Source organism: Miscanthus floridulus, chromosome 1, assembly GCF_019320115.1.
Source record: "Miscanthus floridulus cultivar M001 chromosome 1, ASM1932011v1, whole genome shotgun sequence".
NCBI lineage: Eukaryota > Viridiplantae > Streptophyta > Magnoliopsida > Poales > Poaceae > Miscanthus > Miscanthus floridulus.
Window position 1 is genome coordinate 6,243,572 of NC_089580.1, and position 14,634 is coordinate 6,258,205.

Here is a 14,634-nt window from a genome sequence, read left to right on the forward strand (position 1 = left end):
TTAACCGTAAAAATTAAATATCAACGTTAAATTTACAAAGTTTGTGAAATTAACAGTCACGGAGAGCACGGCATCACAACCTTACAAACTCTACTTTATAGATATTTCTGTGATGCGTCTAAGATAATATTTTATATCGGCAGTAAGAAATCTCCGATATCCATTTCTTTCGTGCGCCAATAAATCCACGAATAAGTTCCGCCACATCTCCATGCCATCCTATACACAGGCCCGAGTATATATGTCAATATTAGTGCCTGTCGCATAGGTAATACTACGTCTTGAAAAATCTTCCACAAAAACTTAAAACAAAGTGTTATACTCACCGTATAAATATGTGTGGTTTTTGGTCTATTACACGTAGACATATACTGTAGAATAAGATATCCACTTAAGTGTCTGTGGCAAGATTCACGATCAGCGATATATAGAACTCGGAGTACTCGTGCCTAATCCTGCAGCCGTCGCTACAAAAGACAGCGCAGCCTGTCGACGAAATATGGTCGGCAGTCCACCGAGGGGGGTGCCCGTGGTGGTAGATTGTCGGTAGACGGTGCGTGTAATCAGGAACCAGATGGTGACACAAGGCGCAGAGACAGCGATTTAGACAGGTTCGGACCGTCTGATCGACGTAATACCCTACGTCATGTGTCTTTGGTGTATTGTATTGAGATGTAGATGGATTGTCCTCCCTGAGGGGGACCCCTGCCTCTCCTTATATAGTCTGGAGGAGGAGGATTACAAGTAAAGTATCATATTTGGTACTATTACAATATCTAGTACAACTTGTAATATTGCCGTGTACGCCTTGATCTCACGGGCCGGGCCACCTCGGTCGGTGCGGCCCATGTACCATCTTGTGGTACCCGGGGGTATATCCCCCACAGCTAGTCCCCGAGCGCCATGTATTCTGATGTGACACGTCATTTTAACCTTCTCCGAACAGTTAGGCTTGAGTTCTTGACATCTCCGACCACCGTTGTTGCCGGAGAAATAGGTTGTCCGAAGAATGTATGGTGCTCTTAAGAAGAAAGAAAAAGATTTCCATCCTGGAAAGTGTGCCCACTTGTATTTCTAAAAAGAAATGTAAGTGCGTCTTGAAGCGTAGCGTCTTTGATCATTAGAGGCGTAGGGGTCGAAAAACAAACACATTCAACGCAAGGTGAAGTGTGCCCACTTAGTCCCCGAGCCTGGTAGTAGGTGACGTAGGCACGTGGTGCCATGGTCTAAAAAGAATTCCCAGTTAAGTTGAGAATCCAATCGTCGTACAGGCGATACGAGATGCACCGGCAGGTGCATCGTACCGATGTAGTCCCCGAGCTTGCTGGAAGGCGAGGTATGAGCCTTATAGCAAGGTCTAAGTGAGAAAATATCCCAACTGTATGCGAGTTGCCAGTCACATGTAGTCGAGACGCAAAGTCCCTGAGCCGTGGTCGGAGAGTGGTCGAGGCAGTCCCCGAGCACAGGTCGAGGAGCGAGCGACGAAGTCCATGAGCCGTGGTCGGAGAGTGATCGAGACAGTCCCCGAGCATAGGTCGAGGAGCGAGCGACGAAGTCCCCGAGCTATGGTCAGAGAGTGATCGAGGCAGTCCCCGAGCATAGCTCAAAATTCCTGCAATATAAATATGTAGAATGGTAGTACATGATGTATAAAATAATAAATTATGGAGAAAAAATCAGCGGTGAAGAAATAGCGTATGATGCTCAACAGTCATTTGCAAATGAGCATGATGTGATAAAGTAGTTGGTGCTTTGTAAACATCAGTGTTAAAGTGAAGTTTGTGTTTATACTTAATATAAACTGACCGACCAGTTAGTGTGTTGCTGAGTCTCCAGTCCTAGCTAGCCCGTTAACCATAACGCGGGGCGCGGAGCCCGTGCACATATAGGAAGAACAAAACGTCGCTAATGAGCCGCTGCCGACCACCCATAATGCAGAGGGCAGACGCTCGTGCACGTGTAGGGAGGAGCCGGAGACAGGGCCTTTTCTGGAGACATCGAGCGTCAACATGACTGGTCGAGGATTTGCATTAAGTATAGCTGTATGTTATATTTAAGATTGTATACATGGACAAACGTTATTTGAAGAATAATCATGACGAGGACGTTTGTGGAGAAACGTCGTAATGAAAAATTATATTAAATATAAATATTAGAAGTGTACTTATCTTTGATAGAAATCTAGTCGATGGCGATAAAGTTGTCCGATCCTCGTACTTTTTGGCCTGTTCTGACGGTGGTCGCAGTTGTCATAGCGCCGTTCTTCGTGGCGATCATCATTGCGACGTGGTCTGGTGGTCGAGGTGGTCGGAGCTCGGCGGAGCCACTCGGGACGTGGTCGACGTGGTCTGGTGGTCGACGCGGTCGGAGCTCGGCGGAGCCGCTCGGGACGTGGTCTGACGGTCTGGTGGTCGGAGCTCGGCGGAGCCGCTCGGGACGTGGTCGACGTGGTCCGTGGTCGGAGCTCGGCGGAGCTGCTCGGGACGTGGTCGACGTGGTCTGGTGGTCGGAGCTTGGCGGAGCCGCTCGGGACATGGTCCGTGGTCAGAGCTCGGCGGAGCTGCTCGGGATGTGGTCGACGTGGTCTGGTGGTCGAGGTGGTCGGAGCTCGGCGGAGCTGCTCGGGACGTGGTCTGGTGGTCCGTGGTTGACGTGGCTCGCTAGACGGCTCGGTCGGCTCACTTAAGGCTCGGACGACACGCTTAGCAGTTCGTTCGATGGAGGACCGACGCCACATCCGTGCCTCAGAAGATCATCACGGCGATCATGTCGACGTCGGAGAGCTTTGTCATCACGTACGCGGCTCCAATACTTGCTGTAGTATTCGGCTCGGATGCGGAGACTGGGCATGATGCACACGTATGTTGTACGTGTGTGCGTCATGGCTCTGTAGATGTATATGCATGAATACATGCAATCGTTTTCTTGATCGTTGAAGATTAGCTAGCATGCTTGATAGATGCACCGTGCATGTATACAAGCCTCAATATTTAATTAGCTTGCATGATCCTGTAGTTCCAATAATTCACCGTGAGCTTCACGGTAAGCCGTAAGGCAACACGTGATGATGATGCCTTTCCGGTTTGCCTTGCATATGATTGAACCAAGTGGATCTGGGCTACTTTGGTGCATGACCGCGTCATGTCCAATCGAAGTCCGTGGATGGGGCCTCCATGCTGAACCGCAGAAGTCAACTGCGGATTGTGGAGGAGTTGACGACGAAGGCTGCCATGGATGGCGATGAGCCGGCGACGCTTGTCGACGGTGCGAGATGACAACGTCGAAAGATGTAGCCGGATTCCTGCCAGCAGTATTCACGCAGACATATGTAGAGATATATCCGGAGATGTACATGTATCGTAGGATGTGTTAATTGAAAGTAAAAAATCACTTAGCTTTTCATGTATAACATCTAGGTACTCGGATCGATGCAAGCCCTCGGCCATGATACGAAAGGATTGGATCAACTAGATGCAACTTCCTGTGTGGATATGTTTCGACCTTGCTGTCCCAGTACGGGGCCGCCGCCGCACGCTCAAAGCGCTGTTGCGAGTTGCGCTTGGCACCGGGGCTTGATCGTCGTAGTCCGCCGAAGAACGTCGCCGCGAGAACCCGGGTTGCGGCTAACGTCGTTGGTGAAGAAAATTCCATCTAGTTCACCATGGATCAGCGCGCACACCCCCTACCTGGCGCGCCACTGTCGACGAAATATGGTCGGCAGTCCACCGAGGGGGGTGCCCGTGGTGGTAGATTGTCGGTAGACGGTGCGTGTAATCAGGAACCAGATGGTGACACAAGGCGCAGAGACAGCGATTTAGACAGGTTCGGGCCGTCTGATCGACGTAATACCCTACGTCCTGTGTCTTTGGTGTATTGTATTGAGATGTAGATGGATTGTCCTCCCTGAGGGGGACCCCTGCCTCTCCTTATATAGTCTGGAGGAGGAGGGTTACAAGTAAAGTATCATATTTGGTACTATTACAATATCTAGTACAACTTGTAATATTGCCGTGTATGCCTTGATCTCACGGGCTGGCCACCTCGGACGGTGCGGCCCATGTACCATCTTGTGGTACCTGGGGGTATATCCCCCACACAGCCGCCGGTCCATCCTTCCGCCACGCCGCAGCCGCTGCCCTTGCAACCTACCTCCGGCGGCGGCACCGGCATCGGGTCCATCGTTCCGTCCACCCTCCATAACACCTCCCAAACCGCGTCGACAGCTTGCTCGCGGCACCTCACGCACTCTCGGTTGGTCCTGCTAGCCTCCGGCTTGCACCTGTGGGCGACGTCCTCGCCCTCCACCTTCCTGATGTACTGCTCGGCCTCGTTGTGCCCGTAGAGGAGGACACCGAGCATGTAGGGTGCCACCTTGTGGTTAGCGGCGGCGGCCTGTCTGAGGCAGGCAGTGCCGACGGGGTCCGTGCGGCCCTGCGTGAAGACGAGCCTGAGACCGAGCACGAAACAGGCCTCCGGGTTGCCGGCGGCAGCCAATTTGTCGACGAGGGCGAGGTAGCGGTTGGGGTCTTACCACCTCATGGATTCCTCCAGCTCTAGCGCTACGTGGCTCCTCACGACGCGCTCCATGCACGCCGTGCGCATGGTCTAGCAACTGCAAAGACACACGTACGATATAGGTATAGGTAGACAAATTAAATGTGTAAGTAATGCGACTCATGCGTGGGTGGACTGCGGACACGTACGTGCCACGGAGGCTACAGAGGTCCTCCATCGGGTGTGGCGAGGTCGCGGCGACAAGCCCGGAGATCTCGATGACTATTTCGTACGGGAGCGCCAGTAGTGTCCGCCGCGCCACCCGCGAGGAACCGCTTTGGACGGAATTCGTCAGGGTCTGTCCATACCTTGTTATTCCTCCCGATCTTGTGTATGTCCGTTATGACGCTCGCTGGCATGCTGCCAGTGGATACCGGTGTTCGAGCGATCGCCGCATCCATGGCACTGACATCGCGTTAGTGAGATACTATTTGTGCAATATTTAATTGAATAAAAAATGCATTGTATGTGTTAGTAATATTCTGTTAATTTGCCTATGGCGAATACAATATTCTTCGTGAAAGTTCCATCCACTATTGGGGTCTTCTTATTCTTATCTTTTTTATTTGACGCATTCTTATTTTTTTTCCTCGACGTTCTTTTTAGCATTTTCAGTGGGATTCTGTTACGGATCATAAACAACCTCTAAAGCATTGCATAAATACATATCGAATTTCATCATTTGGATCATTCGCTCTTCATTTGCTCTCTGAACGAGAATTGCAGCCGCCAGTCGATGTGTCACTGCCAGTGGACGTCTCCCCGAAAGACAGATCGCTGTAGCCATCTCCTCCCATGGTTACGGTATGAAACGTGTCGCCGCTGTACATCTGCGGCCGCAGCACCGGCAACTTCACCACATCCGCCGTGGACTGCAGGACGTGCATGGCACGCGCGATGGACGGCCGTTCGCTACGGTCCAGGTGAGCGCACCAGAGCCCCACGACCAGCGCGCGCTCCATCTGCCTCCGCTCCTCCACCTCGCCATCATCGCCCTGGAGGCTCAACAACCTCTCGTCCACCGCCTCGGCGATGGCATTCCTGCTGTACAGGCGCCACACCCACCTCACCAGCACGAACAGGTCGTCGCTGTCGTTGGGCTCCTCCACCGGGCGTCGGCCGGTGACGAGTTCCAAGAGGACGACGCCGAAGCTGTAGACGTCCGACACGGCGCTGGGGCGGCGCGTGTTGACGAGCTCCGGATCGATGTATCCCGCGGTGCCCAGCACCACCTTCGTCGTGGCAGGCCTCACGCCGTGGTCGATCAGCCTCGCCAGGCCGAAGTCCAGCGAGGAATCCAGCATGATGTTGCTTGGCTTGATGTCACCGTGCACTACACACTACTCCCACTCCGCGTGGAGGTACCGCAGCGTAGAGCCGAGGCCGATGATGATCTTGTACCTGTTGATAGAAGATGATAAGGTTTGTATGTATGTATGTATAAAAAGGGAAATTGTTACCAGAACAGTATTTTGAAACATAAGATTGCCAAATAATTAATACCATCTATAAAATTGTGACATTGCTAAAATGTTCAAGTTCATGGGAGGTTATAGCATCTTAATTTTCACTGCACCATCATTACCCATGGGTGTGCTTGGATTATATGACCAAAAGTTACCATATTTCTTTGCCAAACTTCATAGAATGTGTGGCTAACAATTTATTCACTCACACCATAAGTATTGTTTGGCAAAGAAATGGATCAATTGACAAGTGGGGCCGAAGGATGGCATTATGGCAGAGAATTCAACAATAGCTTAAGAAATTATGGTGCACCTAAACTATAGCGTGGCTACACTTGCCCATAAACCAAACAAGCGGGTACCATTACACCTAGACAGTGCCTATAACTCATGGGTAAAATTAACTGTAATTTTATTATAAATAACTAAGGTTTAAGAAAGTTCAACTGATGCGTTATAACTCATGGGCATCCATAGATTCTCCTCCACCTTTTCCAAGCCGTGCCCCTTCCTCTCCTTGTCTGTACCGAACTGCTCTCGATCTTCAGAGCCGCAACCATGGCCGCCAATAGCGCTCGATAGTCGATACTCCCCTGCTCCCCCCCCCCCCCCCAACACACACACGCTGTGAACCCCCAAAATTGAAACCCCTCATCCTTCTATCTCTCCCTATACCCTTGGATTTAGGAATAGTAGCCTAGAACTGGATTTCAGATTCAGGAACGGTAGCCTAGAACTGGATTTTAGATTTAGGAATGGTAGACGAAGCTCCACTAAGCGCCATGGTGAGCACGGTGGCGCTCATGTCGATGGTCGTCGTCGTTGACTCAGCCCAGGCCGGACTGAACGGCAAGTTAACAGAATGGTAGAAATCAACAACGGAGCAACCTTTCACTGCTATTTCTCTAAAGCTGAATCTTTTGATGGTATTTTTTCAAAGTCAGGATCTTTTAATGGTATGATCCAATTTTCCCATCATTTTAGGATTTACATCTACAAATGGGATGTCAACTGAAAAAGGTATAAAGGATAGTATGTACCGAGCATTTTCAGAATCAAAGCTGGATCAAAATTAAGACAAATGCAGACAAGATAGCCTAACAGATAGATTGTACATAATCTATTCCTATTTATGTAACCATTTTTTTCTTCAAATTTGTGCGCTAAGTAGTAAAGGTGCAAACTACAGAGGGAGATGCAAACCTGAAACCTGCATCTTTCTTTTGGTTGTAGGAATGAGACCAGCATGAAACCTTTCTAGAAACTTGCCACTGCTTATCCCAGGATTGTTTGGTGTAAGAAGTTGAGTTGATGGTTGAAAGCGTCAATAGATTTTGAAAATATACGTCAACAATTTTTGCTATTTGTGGGCAATCAGCAAAATAGATGCCAAGCTCCTTGATCTGCAATGCACGTAAAAGTAGTGCCACACAGGTTAACCAACTTGCTTTCTCAGCACTATACTTCAAATGAAACCGAACTTTTTTTTGTCGGGTATACCTGAGTAAGGGATTTCGAATCATTGTTTGCTGACCCTATGTACACATCCTTTTTATCTGATATCTAGACCTTTGAATGCACAACACCAGATCCCCACCAATACCCAAAAAGAACAGTTACATTCTCAACATTTGGTCTTCCTGTGGCCAGATCGGTGCTCTCTTGGTCAAAATCAGGAGAAAATCCAGAGTGTTGGACAATCCTAAAATGATACTGCAGTTATCAATAGAGAAAATAAATCTCTTCGTTTGCCTTATCACTTCTTCGAGATTCAGTTGTGACACCAGGTTTGCTGTTGGCATATAGCTATGTCAATATTCCATATTTTTAGGCCGACATCCTCTACTCCTCCAATCATCCTATGACTAAGTAATCACTGACATTTCAGAAACTAATAATTCAAGTATCATACCAATACTTGCCTGATTTTGATCTTATGATCTACTGTCGCCTCACATGCATTCCCCTCTTCGAAAGCACCTTGCCGGCAGGTCACAAGAGTAGACATGTACCGCAAGGAATCAGTAGGAGTTGGGGCCAGCAACGAGCCATCCCATCTGCCCTGCAAAAGAAGCAAAAGTTTGTGAATTTGGGGGCAGAGAAATCAGTAGGAGTTGGAGCCGGCGTCATGGAGTCAGGGTAGAGATGTACTGCGAGGAGGAGAGGAGGTTAAGCGCACCGGACCGCAGGCACAGCTCCAGCCCCGGTAGAAGATGCAGGAGGCGGAGGCCCGCCACCATGGCTGACATTCCTAGGCAGCGGGATCCAGCTTCTCGATCCTCGAGCATTCCGCGGTGGCGCAGGCCACCTCATCATCCATGCAGATCACCGCCGCCCTCCGCCATCACAGCAAAAAAAAATCCCTCCGACTTCCACTAACCACGCGTGCCCCAAAACCTAGGGTTTTGCATGTTCAAGGCCAGCGTGGCGGCGCAGGCATCGTACTCCTCCCGCTGCCGCCGGAGATCACGACGGCCTCGGTGCTGCGTCCGTGTACACGCATCGGCTGCGACACTCGCGGCCGGCAGCAGCGGTGTGGGGCTCCATGGCGTGGCCGTCCTCAAAAGGGAGCCGCGGCGAGGCTCGGACTGGCAGATCTGGGAGGCAGCGGCCAGCGGGAACAGCTGGGGCATGCGTGGGGATGGGATGCCGCACGGGGATCGCACGAAGACAGACCGACGAGCCGAAGTTTGGGCGAGGGAGGGAGCGCTACCGCTACGAGCGGGCAAGAGATTTTTGTTGCCTGGTTACTGATTTGGAAGGAGCGTGATTGACGTCGGGCGGGCCTGGCAGCGAGCGGATTTGGTGTCGCAGCAAGTAGGACGATAGACACACGTTGGAATATCACACCAAAAACTGTCCACGCTTTGTTCTTTTTAGTTGTACGTAGGAGATACGTAAAATAATATGGGTGCAATATTTTTAGTTTTTCCGTTTGCGATTCCGATACGCAGGTTCTTTTTTATATCTTTCCTACTAATAATGCATATAGCAATATAGATTTAAGTGAAAAAAAATATCATCTAGCAATTTCTTTAATTAGTTCTTCAAATATAGTCATTTTTATTCCAAATTTCTTGTTAGCCAAAAATAAAAATAAAAAGTAAAATTGACTCTCTAAAATGCGTACAAGATATAGTAAGCTATTGGAGAGTGAAAATAGATAGAGAGTATTTTTTATTCACAGATTTAGTTTAAGAAAGACTCATAGGTGCTATCAGCTATGTTGAATAAGATATAAATTGATATCGATATTATACAAATTCAAATTTGAATATTCGGATATGAATATGATGTCAGATGCCGAATTATGGACTCGGATACACATGGATTTAAACTCTTCTAAACGTATTCGAATTCAGATATGGGCAGAAAATATTTCGACCATCTGCACCCGTGCCCCGAGGAGCAACACAACCGCAGGGGCCTCCTCTTGACATGAGGTTCATTGCTTTAGACAATTATTTTGCATGTTTTTCTTATTTATTCATTTATTTTCTTCCCTTTTGGTTTTGTCCTTTCTGCAATTTTTATTCAACACTGTCGATGGCGGGCGGAACATTGATTTTTAATTAGTGGAATCATGATAATATTTATTGGAACATTTGCAAATGAGCAAAGGGAGCATCTTTTATTTTATTAAGGCAGATTTTTTTTCTCATGAATCTTGAAATGTTTTTCTCTTGAATCTGAAATAATTTTCACAAAGCTGGAATATTTTTGGATGTGGAGCTGGCTGAATTCAGGGTGCGGCCGTGTGGGTTATATTTGGGTCAGGAGATCGGAGGTCACATGCAAGGTACTGCGAGTCGCGATTTGTCGTTGCACCGAACAACAATCACAATTCACAACGGATGAGCTGAACCGAAAGAAAAAGGAAGTGAGATCAGGCAAGAGAAAATAAGAGGGAGAAGAATCTTGGTGGTGGCACTAATTACAAGATTAGCCCTTGCTTTTGCTAACAACAAAAGGCTACTTTTGAAGGTGCCGATGCCGTTCTTAATGATGGTGGCACCAGACACTACAGTCCAGATCTTCCCTGATTACTCGCACTTAAATTGTAGTGATGCCTGCTGGCACAAAGGGAGAAGAGATGTTCTCCAAGATGGTGGACACAATTGTTGCACTTAATAAGAGTTAATAAGAATATACTTGTGAAATAAAATGAGAAAAATCCAAATTACTACTTCAATTTAGACCCATGTCAAGATAATTCCATAAATTAACATTTTGTTTGATTTACTCCCCTCAAATATTTAGTTGGCCCAATGTACCACAAACAATATTTCTTCTTTTTTATTTCTCCATTTTGAGTTTATTTGTAGTTTCAAAATTTGTGAGGTGATTGATACCATAATTTATGTAAGAAAACACATCATGTTTTTTAAATAATCTTTTAGCGGGTTAAGACATCTAATAATGCATTAACACTAGAAATATAAAATTGTATGAAACATAAAGATGAAAATTTTATAATGTGTTTTCAAAATAAGTTACGATGTCCACACTCTCACCTTATAAAATTTGAAATAAAAACTTAACTTGTATGTAGAGAAATAAAAAGATATTATTAAGGAGAAAAATAGAATAACTAAAATAGTTCTTTTGTGGTGAGGGGTAGTAAATTGAACCAAATGTTAGTTTAGATGGTTATCCAGACATAAGTCAAAATTGAGGTGAGTAGTTTGGATTTTTTTTTCCAAAGATTTTTTTTTTCTCTATGTGATGATACTTAAGAATATGTGACTGAAAAAGGAGTGAGAAAATATAGTAAATAACAAAAAAGGGAGAAGAATTTTGGTGACAGCAAGCTTATTTTCCTCTCCCTTTGGTCGGAAAAAAAATGATGTTCAGACTAGAGCGAATGCCTTCGGTGTGGACAAGTTTCACTGAAGTATGGTCCCTCCATTTTAATTTGTCATAAGTCATACACTCATACTTGTCTAATTTGACCAAAAATATTATATATATAATATCAATAAATAAATGCACTATTAAAATATATTTCATGGTGTACCTAATGAAACATGTTTGATGCTATAGGTGTTTGTGCAATTTTTTTTATAAACTTGGCCAAAGCTAGAGAAGTTTGAGGGGGAGTATTTTTCTAGTTAATTGGGTCATTTTAGTTTTCCCAAAATGACATTACACTTTATGTGAGGATCATGGTGTGGTAAGGATTTGCATCAAGATTCTTATCGTTCCTATTATGTAATGAACCTTATATTATGATTTTTCAGTTAAACCACAAAATATTTCACACAAGAAGCTTGAAGCCTAGTCTCATCCTAGAAAAAAAAAACTGAAGGCTATTTTGTAGAGCCAAAAAAATCATTAGCTTGATAAGTGGGTTTGTGAAAATGGGAGAATTTGCAGTGTGGAAGGGTGTTCTAGTAAAAAAGTTGTGAAAATGGGAGAATTTGCATCAATAGTGTAGTTTTGTGGAGGCCGGCCCCATTTCGTTGATGCAGGATTGGCTGCGTTTAATTGTCTTGATTAATGGACGCACCTATATCTAATACCGATACAAGTCAATTTGATGCCTTCATTTTAACTTATATACCAACAGCGATTAGATTAGCAGGACACTGACACGTGAACCATCTGAATTCTTCAAATTAGTCTAATAATCCGATCCCCACCATATGTTTGATAGGTCAACCAGCTGGTCACTGGCAAGCAGCGGACCGATTGATAATCAAATATGTTCTTGTCTTTTTTTGAGAAAAAGACTGTGTTATATTATATGAAAACAGAGTTCTCTTTTAAAACACAATACATAGACGCAACTAAGCACACTCTATACCTATAAATGTCTCAGAAAGAGACCGGGTTGCTATAGATCTTAAAGTCCCTATATATACATCGCTATCACGTACCACTAAAAGAACATATTTGAGCAACCCATGTCCTCAGTTCGCAAATATCAAATACGTTAAAAAGGTAGTGAAATGCCAAATAAATCAGTGCACATATCAGCTTCTTTAGGTAGGCTAGCTACCGCCAAGTAAACCATCTGAAAACAGTCATTTCAGTTCAATTTATTCCTACTGATCAGCCATACTTTTTGTCACTGACTGGCAAAATATTTCAGGAGAAATCGAATGGGAACAGTGGTGTACTCCAAACAAACAACAGAAAATGTTTGTTATCATTATGTGAGGAAAATGTTTGCTTGGACCGTTGGACGGACAGCAGCTTTGCTGTTGATTGCAGTGGCCACTTTAGTTGCGGATGGCGGCAGTCTCCAACTTGCCCATTACTCTTTGTATCCCGGAAAAGTTGCTCTTGAGTAGTGGAGTCGTGGAGGGGTCGCATAATCTAATCCTTAGTACTAAATCACGTCCATTCTCCAATAATCAAGGCAGTTGACGCTCCCCAGCCGCAACTATATATGTACTACCATTATTAACTATGCCACAAGAAAGAATGTCACTATCAATCGATATTAATATGTCATATATATATATAGTAGCCATCTACTTTAAAATACGGAGTAACGTCTATTTTTCTCCATTGAATGTAATCTCGGCATGTTATCCGTTTCTTCGGGCCATTAACTAACTACTAATCCAGATACTTACGCGACATATACTCCATTTTATTGCATGTAAGGGCCTGTTTGGATGATGCGGTTTTCAAAAACTGTAGTGTTCACAAAACTGTGGTTTTATAAGCCAAAGAGACACTAAACCGTGGTTTAGAAAAAAGAGGTCGTGAGTGGAGTTTCTAAAACTCCAAAACGACTACAGTTTTGATAAAACCACGGTTTTTGAGACTACAAGATTTGTTGCATCCAAACATCCAATAGCTTTTAAAAACCAAAGTATTTTATAGAACCATGATATTTTTCCAATACTTTAAAAATACTTTGCATCCAAACATGGCCTAAACTTTCCAGTATTTGGCTTCTGATTTCTTTATATGTATTTTTGGACATACGGGAAACACGTGTATCTAGAAAAGTAACTTCAAAGTGTATTGTACATGTCAAAAAAATATTCTTGTTAAGAGTTTCTTTTCTGTCCTTTGTGCCTTTGTGCCTTATGCTAGCGATCAATTGGAATATAAGACCTTAGCTGGAGTCAGCAGTAGATAATTTGATGGAATGTGTAGAACATTAACACAGTGGCTTCAATTTCTATACCCCAGGTGTTTCGTTTCGGTGTTTTCTATAAATAAACCCCTCCTTTTCTCCTCTTCCCGATGTTGAATGATAATTCAGGAGAACAGTTGTGTCTACTCTTTTTTGTTTTTTTTTATAATGAACAGTTTTATCTTGCTTGAAACTTCACTGTGAAACTGCAGGCCTGCTACAAACTGATGAGTCACCTGCTCCCCTGGTGGCTGGTGGCTGGTGGCTGCTTCCTGCGTCACCGCGCCGTGTCATTCACTGAACCTGCTTTATAGTACTACTGAATCATCAGCGTCGGTGAAATTCTAATTCTAATAAAGAAAACAGTGTCAATGAAGGGCCGTGCAATGCAAGCAGATGCATGCGGTTCCCGTAGGAACCACGGCTATTAACCGAACGGGGAGATTAGCTTCCAAATGACAGCAACGTCATCTGTCATCTATCAAGCTAACTAATCAACAATTCAGAGAGAAGTTGGGCAGGCAGGCAGGCTTGGACGCACTTGCTGGCACATCGCCGGCCGGATGCAGTGAACCAAAGCGACCTAACCTGCGGCTCACCTTAATTAAACTTTGTCTGCTGGAAGTCCCTGTCCCTATCGTGCGACTAGAACGGCTTTTCTGAGTTGGATCAGCAAAATGCCAGTGCTTTGCTTTTATATCTGGTGCAGGTACTCAGGTCCCTTCCATCTCTTTTTCTATTACTTTTATTTATATACAACTATAAATGTTATGTTCGTTTGGCTGATAAGCCATGGCTGAAAGTACCGTTGGCTGATTTGTTGTGATAGAAAAATACTGTTCGTTGACTGAAAAAGTACGACTTATAAGCTAAGTGAACAAGACGAAAGTATATATAAACATATAGGACCTCACGTGGTGATTTTTTCATACCAACTTGCCACGCTACATGCTTGTTGTGTCTGTTTAATCAGTCGTTTGTCCTGTTTAATCATCGTTTAGTTCGTTTAAATGGTTGTTTAGCCTGAATGAGGTGACCATTTAGTCCGGTTAAATGTTTAGGCTAACCCTGAGACAAGTAAGGATACAAAATTTTACCTGTGGATATGGATGTAGGTATGAAATTTTACCCCGTCTCAAGGTACCTGGTCAGCACACTAGTCAGGGAGAGGGACGTGGGCTTATACCCCGTCCTTAGCACGATTAGATTTTGGTCAATGGTTCTCATTGATCTTATGGACTGAAAGATGTAGGTGGTGCATAGGGAGTGTTTATACACAAGTAAAATATAGATATGCACCCGTGCCCATCAGCCATCACCCTGGCGAGCAAGCGCGTGTGGGTTTCCTTCCTCTCTCTTCCCCACTAGACTTGATGAAATAAAGATGAATTTCATATTTAATAGGTATGGCAACCCCCACTTTCACAAGTAATGTGAAACTAAAGTTCTCCCCACTTTTCCGATTTTGCACACACGAATGGGCTTTTGAGATCTATTTGGAATTATTCAGAATTTCTT

The 14,634-nt window shown here is 45.1% G+C and overlaps 1 long non-coding RNA gene across 1 annotated transcript; it reads right to left on the minus strand.

Annotated features, from left to right (window-relative positions):
- Positions 1–7,260: 7,260 nt before the first annotated feature.
- On the minus strand, positions 7,261–8,026 carry LOC136471755 (uncharacterized). The gene is made up of 3 exons (XR_010762103.1): positions 7,943–8,026; positions 7,521–7,722; positions 7,261–7,423 (listed from the first exon to the last, which is right to left on the minus strand). It is a non-coding gene; the product is annotated as an uncharacterized lncRNA (long non-coding RNA).
- Positions 8,027–14,634: the final 6,608 nt, after the last annotated feature.